This window comes from Eptesicus fuscus, chromosome 2, assembly GCF_027574615.1.
Source record: "Eptesicus fuscus isolate TK198812 chromosome 2, DD_ASM_mEF_20220401, whole genome shotgun sequence".
In the NCBI taxonomy this organism is placed as follows: domain Eukaryota; kingdom Metazoa; phylum Chordata; class Mammalia; order Chiroptera; family Vespertilionidae; genus Eptesicus; species Eptesicus fuscus.
Window position 1 is genome coordinate 41893081 of NC_072474.1, and position 12460 is coordinate 41905540.

Genomic DNA, 12460 nt, shown 5'->3' on the forward strand with positions numbered 1-12460 from the left:
AGATAATGTTGACTTGGCACTTTGAGCATACTTGAGATAACTAAATGGAATATTTATTAGAAAAAAGTAATAGCATGGAGGGACCTGGAGAGTATTATTCTAACTAAATAAGCAAGTCAGAGAAAGACAAGTATCACATGATCTCACTTATATGTTGAAGATAATGAACAAAATAAACTGATGAACAAAATAGATCCAGAGACATAGAAGCATGGTATAGACTGTGGAATCACAGAGGGAAGGCAGGGATGGGTAGGTGAATGGGAAGAGATCAACCAAAGAACTTGTATGCATATGCATAACCCATGGACACAGACAAAAGGGTGGTGAAGGCCAGGGGGGTGGGAGGTGAGGGGGCAGGGGATGGAGGCAGGCTAGAAGAGGTCCGTGGGGGGGAAGGGGGGGAACATATGTAATGCTTTCAACAACAAATATTAAAAAAATAAAAATAAAAGTGTTGGAGATATAAAAAATAAAGTAATCAATAACATAGATTGTAGACTCTACTAGTGAAATGTTATAAAACCAGTTATTTTGATGAATTAGCTTTGGCCTACATCAAGTGTAAGGGTTCAGAACAAGTCACCCCTAGATGTGCCTCTGTGGTATGCAGATGATTTGGAACTAAAGTCAACTATGACCCTAGGGTATCAAGAGAAACTACTGCCTCCCCTTTAACTACCGAGAAGAATTTGATTTAGGGGCCTTGCCCATAATAAGAGATTATCAGAGATAACATTTTTCAACCTCTGTATATGGCAGGGCAAACTACTAATTTCTGAACATCTGCTCTTCTTATTGTCCTGCAATGACCTTCCTCCCCTCTGAAACCCCACGACACCTTACTTTATCCTTTGCTCAGAATGCCATACCTATCCCACCTTCTGTCTCTGAGCCTCTCAAGTATGTGGGGCTCCCATGTGTCCGTATGTAATTAAATGTGGTTATCTTCTCTTGCCTGTTTCACATAGGTTTAACTATTAGACCAGTCCAGTGAAAGAACCTAGGAGGGTAGAGGAAAGTTTCTTCCTATCCCACACAAGCAAAAGCAAAACAGTTTATCAGTCGGTGACAGATACAAAAATATTAATAAGGAAACTCACTGAAGCGACAAACTAACAAATACACAATAATTCTACTAGGTAATATGACCTGATAGTGAAACATTGGTTACCAAATGCTGACTTATGCATCCTTGCTCTTTTTATACCAATAACAATATCATCTGTGAATTGAAATAAATAGCTATGCTAAGGAAAGTTCAAATGATATTTTCTTCATCTGGAGAGAAGAAAATTGCAGCAGTAACACAGTATTTGAAGTGAAAATAGGACGGTGGGAACAGAAAGAGCAGATTTAGAAAGCAAGAGCAATTTGCAGAGAGACATAGTCCCTTCACATTGGTCCCTCAGAACACCTGGAGTCTCCCTGATTTTAACCATGCCCCTTCATGCCTTACATCAACTTTATGTTCTTTTTGGTGTGATGATAATTTTTAAAATGGAGAAAAAGAAAATATTGAGAGATAAAACTAATCACTCAGTCCTTTCATATATTCACTAATTTGCTTTTAGTCTTCTATTCCCAAGGTATGGTTTTGTGATATTTCTGAGATTCCTAACCTCTGCTGTCTATTTGGGGATTTTTAATTTGTTTCTTCTCTTTTTCCTTCTTCTTCCTGAACTACTTCTTTACTTAATTCCTCTAAAGGGTTTCCATTACAAAGATTGCTTTTCTAGAAACACCAATTTCCCCCTGATAGTCATATTCAATCACCCAGGCACTCCTGTCATAATCCAATGGGGTCGTGAAACAAGTGTCCTTGGTAGCAGGGATGGAGATCATGTATAGACTCAGCAACATTGACTTCCACTCACCACCGTCAGTCTGGCTGCAGCCACTGCTGAGTGCCCAGTCTGCCAAAAGCAGCAACCAACACTGAACCGCCAGTGAGCCACCATTCCTCAGAGCGTCAGCCAGCTACCTGAGTCCGTCTGACTAAAGTCTACTGCTTCGAGCATGGATGGGAGCAGTGTTTTTACTGGAGGAAATAGTTACTCTTGCTATGGATTTTTCTTTCCTTCCTGGAATGCTGCTCTGTGGTCTTACAAAATAACTTCCCACTTTCATGATACTACACACTGTATCACTTCTGGCCAAATAACTCCTTTCACAGCAAATACAATGTGGAAAAGGGCCAGAGCTCATAGAGTTTCCTGGTCTTCTCGTGCTCTCCATCACCCTGAAATAATTACCTTACAAAAATGGTGGAATGGCCTTTTAAAGACTCAGTTATGGTGCCAGCATCTTACGAAGCTGAGAAACACCTTCCAGGATGCAGGATTCATGAGATGGGGAATAGAGGGGTAGAAACAAAAGTGATTCCTCTCACTGTGAATGTCAGTGATCCGCTAGAAAAACGTTCACTCCCTATCCACACAGATCAAGACTCTGCTGATCTAGAAGTCTTGGTTCCAGAGGGAATAATCCTTCCATGAGAGGACACAAAAATGAGTCCTCCTAGAAACTGAACTTCCATCTGGTCACTTTGAGATCTTCACGCCACTGAATCAAAAGGCCAAGAAGGTCATTACTTTAACTCATTGAAGTGATTGATCCTGAGCATTAAGAGAAAACGGTGTTGCCAGTATACAATAGGGGTAAGAAGAAGCATATTGGGAATTCAAAAGAAAAACACCATCCCAAATTTTAAGAAAGGGGAGGGGACTTTTTATCCTCTTCTGGGAAAGGGGATAAATGTTTTGGGTTGTATCTAGTACAGGTGGATCATGTCGGGTAGAAACGTGGGTTTGATATTGTCTTTATTTGGAGATTAAGTATGGGTTAAGGAGATGTGCATAGGTTCCAAGTTGATGAAGGAAGAACTGTGGTGGCTTTGTAATGTGTCAGCTTACCAAGGCTGAACTATATTTCTCTGAATTTCCTTTCCTGTATGTTTCCCGTAAGGGTGGACCACAGGAGAGGCTTTGGAAGGAGATTTTGAGTGGGGAAGAGGAGCAGCAGTCACTTTGTAGCTAACACACACTGTCATTGATGTGCTGACTTACCTCTTTGAAGTGAGTCAACAAGGGGGCTACAGCTGTCCCACCTTTCCCAGGGACCCCCTTAGCTGCTCCTATTCCTATACCTGAGGTATGGATTGAGTTCCATGACAGAGGGCCCAGCAATGCAGGACACCCGCACCACTGGGGCCAGAGGCAATAAAGCTGACATAGGTTCAGCCTATTCTCGTGGGCTTCTGCTTTGGATTCCAGCTTCTTGCTCTGCCCCCTTAGATTAATCTTCCCTTTCCAAAAGCTTGTCCTGCCTTACAGAGATCTATAACGGGTCTGGGAGAGTAGGGGTAGAAAATCTCTTACTTCTACGGAGATGTTCAGAGATTCTCTGCCTATAATCAACCTATGAGACTCAATTCTTTGTGTGGGCAACAAAAGAGCTGTGTGTTTCTTTACTGCTATTCGAGTCAAAAGGTGTTAGGTTGAGACTCCACATTACCCATGAATCAAGAGTCAAAATTCTATTCTTCAGAAAATCAGGGCCTTCCCAGCTCTTGTAGTCCAGAAAGATGCATGACAATTGGAAGTTAATTTAATCCGCTTTAACCACTCAGGTTCTATTGCACCTGCTTTAAAAGGAGGGTCCAAGATAATAAATTTTCACTAATAGTCAAAGTCATAAAAAGAAAAGTCAAGATGACGCTGATACCTTAGAATAGCGATTTTCAACCAGTGTGCTGCAAGGATTTTTAAAACATGCAATACTTGACTATTTAGTCAGGGGCACTGACCTTTTCCCTTAGATTGTAAAAAAAAATGACAACAGCCAATACAATAGATGTCCAGAGTGAACACATCAAAATTATACCTATTTTTTTGTCATATCGGCAAAAAGTATTTTTTGGTATGCCGCGGAACTTTAGTAAGTAGTCTATGTGAGCCACGAGATGAAAAAGGTTGAAAATCGCTGCTTTAGACTAAAGAATAAAGCCTCTGCGGTCCTTTAGATGTAGTTTGCCTTTCCACGAAATGTGAAAAGTTAAGTTATTGCTTTGGAATCCTCAAGAGATCCAATCTGCATATCCAATAGGAAAAACTTCCAGTAAAGAATACAAAATTCTGCACCAAATAACATTATTAATAATTAACTAAGAAGTCTACCACTTTGAAAAGGACACCTAAGAATTTCTCAAACGTCCTCTAACATAATGGGCTCCAACTATTAAGATAATTTGAATAAATAAGCTTTGCTCCAAAAATGCATGAAATCTTTTCATTGTGATTGTTTCCATGTGTCTTTTTGAAAGTTTCACAGGTCAAGTCCAAGATTGATAGAAAACAGTCTTTGCTTCAATGGCATGTTTGCATTAGATAGTCCTACATTAGTGTTCTATCTGATCTGGCTTCATGCTGGGTGTTATAATTTGGGAGTGCAGACTGACATTGTCCTTGGAGGGGGAGCTGCTGCCATTCCAGGGGAAGAGAAGCAGAGTATCCCCTGTCCTCTCCGTTACCAGATGAAGAGGACAGCCGGTGAAAGTTCAAAATGAAAGGGCAGAAAAATGCTCTTATCTCCATCCTCATAATGAAGTCATAAAAGTCATGACTTTCCCTAAGGAGTCTCCATGTGGTTTTAAACAATGCCTTAGTTTGAGTTTTCCTAAAAGCAAACCCTGAGACAAGGGGCTGGGGCAGATGTTTGCTTTGGAGATAATCCCAGGAAGCAGAAGTGAGGAAGTGGGAAATGGAGACTGGAAAGGGACGAAAGCAATAGTGAGTGAATATCCACTGGGGGCGGGGGGCGGGGGACCGGGGGGGAGAAGAGAGTGTTTCCATGTACTTTGAAATCATTAGTTAAACGCTAAATACAGGGTGGGGCAAAAATAGGTTTACAGTTGTTTGTATGGAAAATAATAAAAAAATAATATACGAGTACACTCTGTGTTTCACATACTCACAACTGTAAACCTACTTTTGCCCCAGCCTGTATTAACTTCAACTGGCTTTCCATGATTTCAAACTCTTGTCTGTCTTTCCTACTGAAAATAGTCCCCTGCTGTATTGTGTTCCTATGTACGAGGGTTGCTTACATTCAAATCAAGAGCATCCATTGGCCATGCCTGTCTTAGAGCATTTTCTCTGGCTGGAAAGCCTAGGGCTGAGATGTAGGTCTGTTTGGTAAATGCCAACCCAGAGAATCACCCTAAAGCCCATCTGCACTGTGCTAGAGGAGGAATGGTGAAGGGGTATGACCCGCTGGAGACCTGGAGGCAGGATGAAATCATCCCTGCCTTGGGCAAATATTTTTTGGACTCTTTCAGTGTTCCTGCCTAGGATCAGCCCCTGCGAAGAATGTAAACAGTGCAATGTCAACAGAAGATGGTATGTGATGCGTATCACCAAGATAGACAAGAACTTTGAAAAGGGAACAATCAACTCCATCCAGAAAAGTTCTGGAGTCTTCATAGTTCAGAAGATGTTGAAAGAAAATAATTTACCAGACAGGGAAGGGTAGACACCCCCTTGCAGACAGAGGAACAGCATGTGCAAAAGCCCTGAGTCTAGAGTGAAAACCACACACGCAAAAAGGGAAAGGTGAAGACAGAAGGAAGAGAGCTAAGGGTTGTGAAAGGAGAAAAAAGAAAATTTGTAAAAGAATTTGAACATTAGTCACTAGAATCTCAGGGGTCTGTGAAGAGCTGTAAGCAAACAGATTTGTGTTACACAGAGACCTCTCTAAGGTAGCTGCAAGTAGAGAGCCAAGAGGTGAGTCTGGAAGCAGGGGGAGAGGTGGTGTGATGGTGTTATTTTTCTTTGCTGCTGTAACAGATTTCCACAAATTGAGTGGCTTAAAACAATACAAATTCATTTCCTTAGCTGGACATCAGAAGTTCAAAATGAATCCCAGGGAGTTATTGGCAAGACTGGGTCCTTCTGGAGGCTCCAGGGGAGATTCCGATTCCTTGTCTTTTCCAGCTTTTAGAGACCACCTGCGTTGCTTGGCTCCTGGTCCACCTCCTCCACCTTCAAAGTGTATCACTTCAACTCCTGTGTCTGTTGTCCCGCCTCCTCCTTTTTTGATTGTCTTCCCTCCCTTTTATAAGGACCCTTACGATTACATCAGACCCAGTAGGATAATCCAGGATAATCACCCCGTCTCAGATTCCTTGATTTAGTCACATTTGCAGAGTCCCTTTTGATATAAGTAACATTCATCGTTCCAGGGATACGTACAGGGTATCTCTGGGGGCCGTTATTCATTCTACCACAATGAGAGTTTCCAAGTGAGAGACAAGTTAAATGAACTTGTAAAATACATGAGGATATCTTAAAATAAGGGAACTCTAGGAAGGAAGGATATGTCTCATTTTCTTTCCCCAATGCAGAATGAGGAACTTACTACAAGCGAACAGACAAGTAACAGATATACCGGTACTCATATAAAAGAAATTAGTATCTTGGCTGCTCTAGCCCTTTTTCTCTTCTTATCCAATGCTTTGTTTACTTTTTTGTGTGCATGTCAATTTGTCTTCATTGTGTAAGAGCTGTGATTCCAGGGCGACAGAGCCCCCAGAGTCATACTAAAAGTAACTGTTCTCTCCCATGAGACTTTGATCACACCATCCATTAGGTAATATGGTAGTAAAAGTACATCGGTGTGTAGGTATTTGGGGACTATACCTATTTCAACTCTTCCCTTTGAGAGCATTAGCCGCTGTCATTCATATTTTTATTTTCTACAAAGTGGAGCACAGGTTCTCCACTACTCATTTGTTGTCTGTGGACCAGGTATTCCTTCCTCCCTCCCTCATCGTAACAGTGCTAGATTTTCAAATAGATATACAGCACACATGTGCACATGCATACACACACACTGGTGACGTCAATCAGCATTGCCATGCCTTGGGTCACAGTGCATGGACCATTGGCCTAAGCTGTTCCCAGCAGAGTGAATACTGGAACGGAAGAGCTCTTCTGGTATGAGGATGCAAATCTGGAACTTCTACAGACACTTAGCCAGCATGAGGATAAAGTACTATCTTTATGAAGTGAAGCATACTGTTGAACAGTAAAAAAAAAAAAAGAAAAAGAAAAAGAAAAACCTAAAGCTATAAACCCTTTTGTTCATATTTTTGCAAGCTAATATTTCCTAACAGGTATATGTTTATTTCTGAATGGATGTGAATAAATAAGTGAGTAACAACAAAACCCTTTCATTACAAGATTTTTTTTTAATGCTTTTCAGAACATTTTTAGTATTGATCTCAAAATAGCTGCTTTTCCCAAGGCCTTTGGTATAATAGGAAACTATGGTTAAATAATTTTTGAATTATATATAATCAAATAAAGATATTTAGAAGTAGTTTTCTAGATGAGGGTTTGAGAGGCAGCAATCTCAGTAAGATGGCTGGAAATTAGGATCTGTCCTGATCTTGGAGTAGCTTTGGTAAGGTAAGCACCTAGTTCAACTCAGCTTATGTAAATTTGGGGGTTGGCTTTGGGGGACTGATAGAGATTATGAGGGTGTGAAGGTCACTCATTGCTGGCTTTACTGGCTCAAAGGTTGCTCCTTACTCCTTTTCCAGAAATCATTTCCTGTAAAATAGAAAATAAGGAAATGGTAAAATCAGTTGGAAAACTAAAAAGCAATCGAGTTCCCATATTACTTATAATTATGTTTAAAAGGGAGCTAAAAAAAAAAAAAAAGAGGAAAAAAAAGGGAGCTAAGGGGAGAGAACCAAGATGGCTGGCAGTGTAGGTAAACACCAGTACTTGCCACCTCCCACAACCACATCAAAATTACAATTAAAACACAAAACAATCATCATTCAGAATTGGGGCAGGAACTGGGTGGAGGAGGGAAATGGAGGGAGAAAAGAGAGACAACTGTAATATTATCAACAATAAATATGTAAAATAAAATTAAAATTTTAAGATTATTTCCTTGAAAAACTAAGGGGAAAAAAAGGCAGCTAAGGGGAAATAAAAGGAAAGAGACTGTAAAGCAGGGGTTGGGAGCCTTTTTTCTGCCAAGGGTCATTTGGATATTTTTAACATCATTTGCATAATATAATTCACTTAATATAAATTTATGTTGTTATGAAAAAAACTCTTAGATTTATTGAATTTCAAGTCCCACCTGTGATTGCCTTGGCAGGGCCAAACCAAATGATTTTGCAAACCAGACGTTCCCCACCCCTCCTGTAAAGGGTAGAGTTTTCCACCATCTTACCTCAACTCCTTCTCACATCACCAGTTCAGTTTAATTCCTTCCTTTTCTAGAACATCCATGTGAGGCAGAGAACAGCATTTTGGGTCCCTTCAAAAAAACCCACAAAAACAAATTAGCCTAAGCGACCAAACAAGCCCTTACAAAATCGCCTCCCTCCAGCATTTGTCCTGATTCTGCCTGATCCCTCTTTCTCTACTGACTTTCAGAAGGAAGTGGAAAACATAGCATTTTAGAAGTTTAAAATTCCTGCTGACTTTTCATATATGCTAACCACTGCCTCTGTTGTCTTAAATATGTTAATTAAATATTACTATTCCATCCTGGTATCTTCATTGCATTTTCTTGCCAAGGGCACAATGCTATAACTATATAGGTATCTAAGCACATTGAACACATTTTTTACATGGGTAGTTCATGTAACATATATGTAAACCTGGTTTTTACTCTCCCATAGCAATAATATAAAATACCACTGGCAAAACACATACAAAAACTCACGAACTATGGACACCACACATCTGGTATTTAAATTGTTCATAATTGGTGGGATATATATATTTTTAAATTTTGTTTCTATTGATTTGAGAGAGAGAGAGGGATTGGTTACCTCCTGCATACACCCGATCGAGGTAGGGATTGAACCTGCAACCCAAGTAGGTGGCCTTGACTGGGAATCAAACCTGTGATCCTTTGGTGTGTGGGCCAGCACTGTAACCACTGAACAATACTAGCCAGGGCAGTGGATTATTTCCTAATGGTGTTGGGGAAACTAGGCAGCCTCCTGGAGATAAAAGAAGATAGGAACATAAAGTCCCTTAGGTAAGAGATTTGTATTAAAAATAAACAAACTAGAAAAATCCATGGGAGAAATTTCAAAACTAAAATCATGAAGTACAGAAAGCCTTTCTAAGTGTGTTACACAATTCAGAAACCAAAAAAGAAAATATTGATAATTTTTTTTCTACCATGTCAAAACCCATTTGAAAAATCTCTTCTTTTTATTTTTTATTGTCTAATGTTTTACATTTGTCTCCTTTTTCCCCAATTAACCCCCTCCCCCAGCCATTCCCACCCTGGGCAAGCCCCTACCGCCCCAGGGTCTGTGTCCATTGGTTATGCTACTATGCATGCATACAAGTCCTTTGCTTGCTCTCTAAGCCTCCCCTCTACCATTTGTCTCTGGATCTATTCTTGTTCATCAAATTATGTTGATCATTATATCCCACATATGTAATGTTCTTTATTATCCATAAATGAGTGAGATCATGTGGTATTTATCTTTCACTGACTGGTTTATTTCACTTAGCATAATGCTCTCCAGATCCAACCATGCTATTGCAAATGGTGAGAATTCCTTCTTTTTTACAGCAGCGTGGTATTCCATTGTGTAGATGTACCACAGTTTTCTAATCCACTCCTCTGCTGTTGGGCATTTGGGTTTTTCCCACATCTTAGCTATTGTAAATTGTGTTGCTATGAACATAGGGGTGCATATATCCTCTCTGATTGGTGTTTCTGTTTTCTTGGGATATATTCCTAGAAGTGGGATCACTGGGTCAAATGGGAGCTCCATTTTTAACTTTTTGAGGAAACTCTATATTGTTTTCCACAGTGGCTGCACCAGTCTGCATTCCCACCAGCAGTGCATGAGGGTTCCTTTTTCTCCACATCCTCGTCAGCACTTGTCATTTGTTGATTTATTGATGATAGCCATTCTGACAGGTGTGAGATGATACCTCATTGTTGTTTTGATTTGCATCTCTCAGATGATTAGTGACTTTGAGCATGTTTTCATATGTCTCTTGGCCTTCCTTCTGTCCTCTTTCGAAAAGTGTCTATTTAGGTCCTTTGTCCATTTTTTTTATTGGATCGTTTAACTTCCTTTTGTTAAGTTGTATGAGTTCTCTGTAAATTTTGGAAATTAAACACTTATCGGAAATATCATTGGCAAATATGTTCTCCCATGCAGTGAGCTTTCTTGTTGTTTTGTTGATGGCTGCCTTTGCTGTGCAGAAGCTTTTTATCTTGATGTAGTCCCATTTGTTTATTTTCTCCTTGGTCTCTATTGCCCTAGGAGCTGTGTCTGTAAAGATATTGCTGCAACATATGTCTGCTATTTTGCTGCTTATGGAGTCTTGTAGGATTTTTATGGTTTCCTGTCTTATATTTAAGTCCTTTAGCCATTTTGAGTTTGTTTTTGTGTATGGTGTAAGTTGATGATCTAGTTTCATTTTTTTTTTTTGCATGTATCTGTCCAAATTTCCCAGCACCATTTATTAAAGAGACTGTTTTGACTCCATTGTATGCTCTTGCCTCCTTTGTCAAATATTAATTGAGCATAATGGCTTGGGTCGGTTTCTGGGTTCTCTGTTCTGTTCCATTGGTCTATATGTCTGCTCTTGTGCCAGTACCAGGCAGTTTTGAGAACCGTGGCTTGGTAATATCGCTTGATATCTGATATTGTGATCCCTCCAACTTTGTTCTTCTTTCTCAGGATTGCTGTGGCTATTCGGGATCTTTTTTTGTTCCAGATGAATTTTTGGAGAATTTGTTCTAGATCTTTGAAATATGCCATTGTATTTTCATGGAGATCACATTGAATCTGTAGATTGCTTTGGGTAGTATGGACATTTTAATTATGTTGATTCTATGAATCCATGAACATGGTATGTTTTTCCATTTGTTTATGTCTTCCTCTATCTCTTTTTTCAATGTCCTGTAATTTTCCGAATACAGGTCTTTTATGTCCTTAGTTAAGTTTATTCCTAGGTATCTTAATTTTGTTGGTGCAATGGTAAATAGGATTGTTTTGTGTGTTTTTTTTGTTTCTCTTTTTGTGAGTTCATTATTGGTGTATAAAAAGGCCACAGATTTCTGGGTGTTAATTTTGTATCCTGCTACATTGCCAAATTTATTTATTAGGTCTAGTAGTTTTTTTATGGAGTCTTTGGGGTTTTCTATGTACAGTATCATGTCATCTGTGAACAAGGACAGTTTTACTTCTTTTCCAGTTTGGATGCCTTTTATTTCTTCTTCTTGTCTGATCACTATGGCTAGCACATCCAGTACTATATCAAACAGGAGTGGTTAAAGTGGGCATCCCTGTCTTGTTCCTGTTCTTAGGGGAAATGAGTTTAGGTTTTTCCCATTGAGTATGATGTTGGCTGTAGATTTGTCATATAAGGCTTTTATTGTGTTGAGGTATGATCCTTCTATTCCCACTTTGCTGAGAGTTTTTATCAAGAAAGGGTGTTGGATTTTTGTCAAATGCTTTTTCTGTATCAATTGATATGATTATGTGATTTTTGTCTCTCATTTTGTTTATGTGATGTATCACATTTATTGATTTGCGGATATTGTACCATCCTTGCATCCCCAGAATAAATCCCACTTGATCATGGTGTATGATCTTTCTAATGTAATGCTGAATCCGATTTGCTAGAATTTTGTTGAGGATTTTAGCATCTATGTTCATCAAGGATATTGGCCTTTTTTGTGGTGTCTTTATCTGGTTTTGGGATTAGGTTAATGCTGGTTTCATAGAAAGAGCTTGGAAGTGTGCCTTCCTCTTGAATTTTTTGGAATAGTCTGAGGAGGATAGATTTTAGTTCTTTGAATGCTTGGTAGAACTCCCCTGTAAAGCCATCTGGAACAGGGCTTTTGTTTGCTGGAAGATTTTTGATCACTGCTTCCATTTCTTCAGTAGTTATAGGCCTATTCAGGTTTTTTTTATTCTTCTTGATTGAGTTTTGGGAGCTTGTATTTTTCTAAGAATATGTCCATTTCATCTAAGTTGTCCATTTTGTTGGAATAAAGTTGTTCATAGTATTTTTTCATAATCGTTTGTATTTCTGTGGGATTGGTTGTTACTTCACCTCTTTCATTTCTGATTTTGTTTATTTGGGTCCTCTCTCTTTGCTTCTTGGTGAGCCTGGCATGGTCTCTGCGGCAGAGCCGGCCACTCCAGGAGAGATTTCAGCAGCAGTAGAGGCTGCCTGGCCAGGGGAGCCCAGTCCGCCAGTCCCCAACAGTCCCGTGGAATATAGCTGTCCCTCACTCACAAGTACACGCACGTCCACGCACTCTCCTTTCGTTCTCTCACACACTATCTGGCAGCCTGCTGTCCCATTGGCAGCCATCTTGAATCTCCAAGAAAGAATCTGTAAAATCTCTTAATTAAATTTTGTTAAATATTGGAAATGGCTATGTG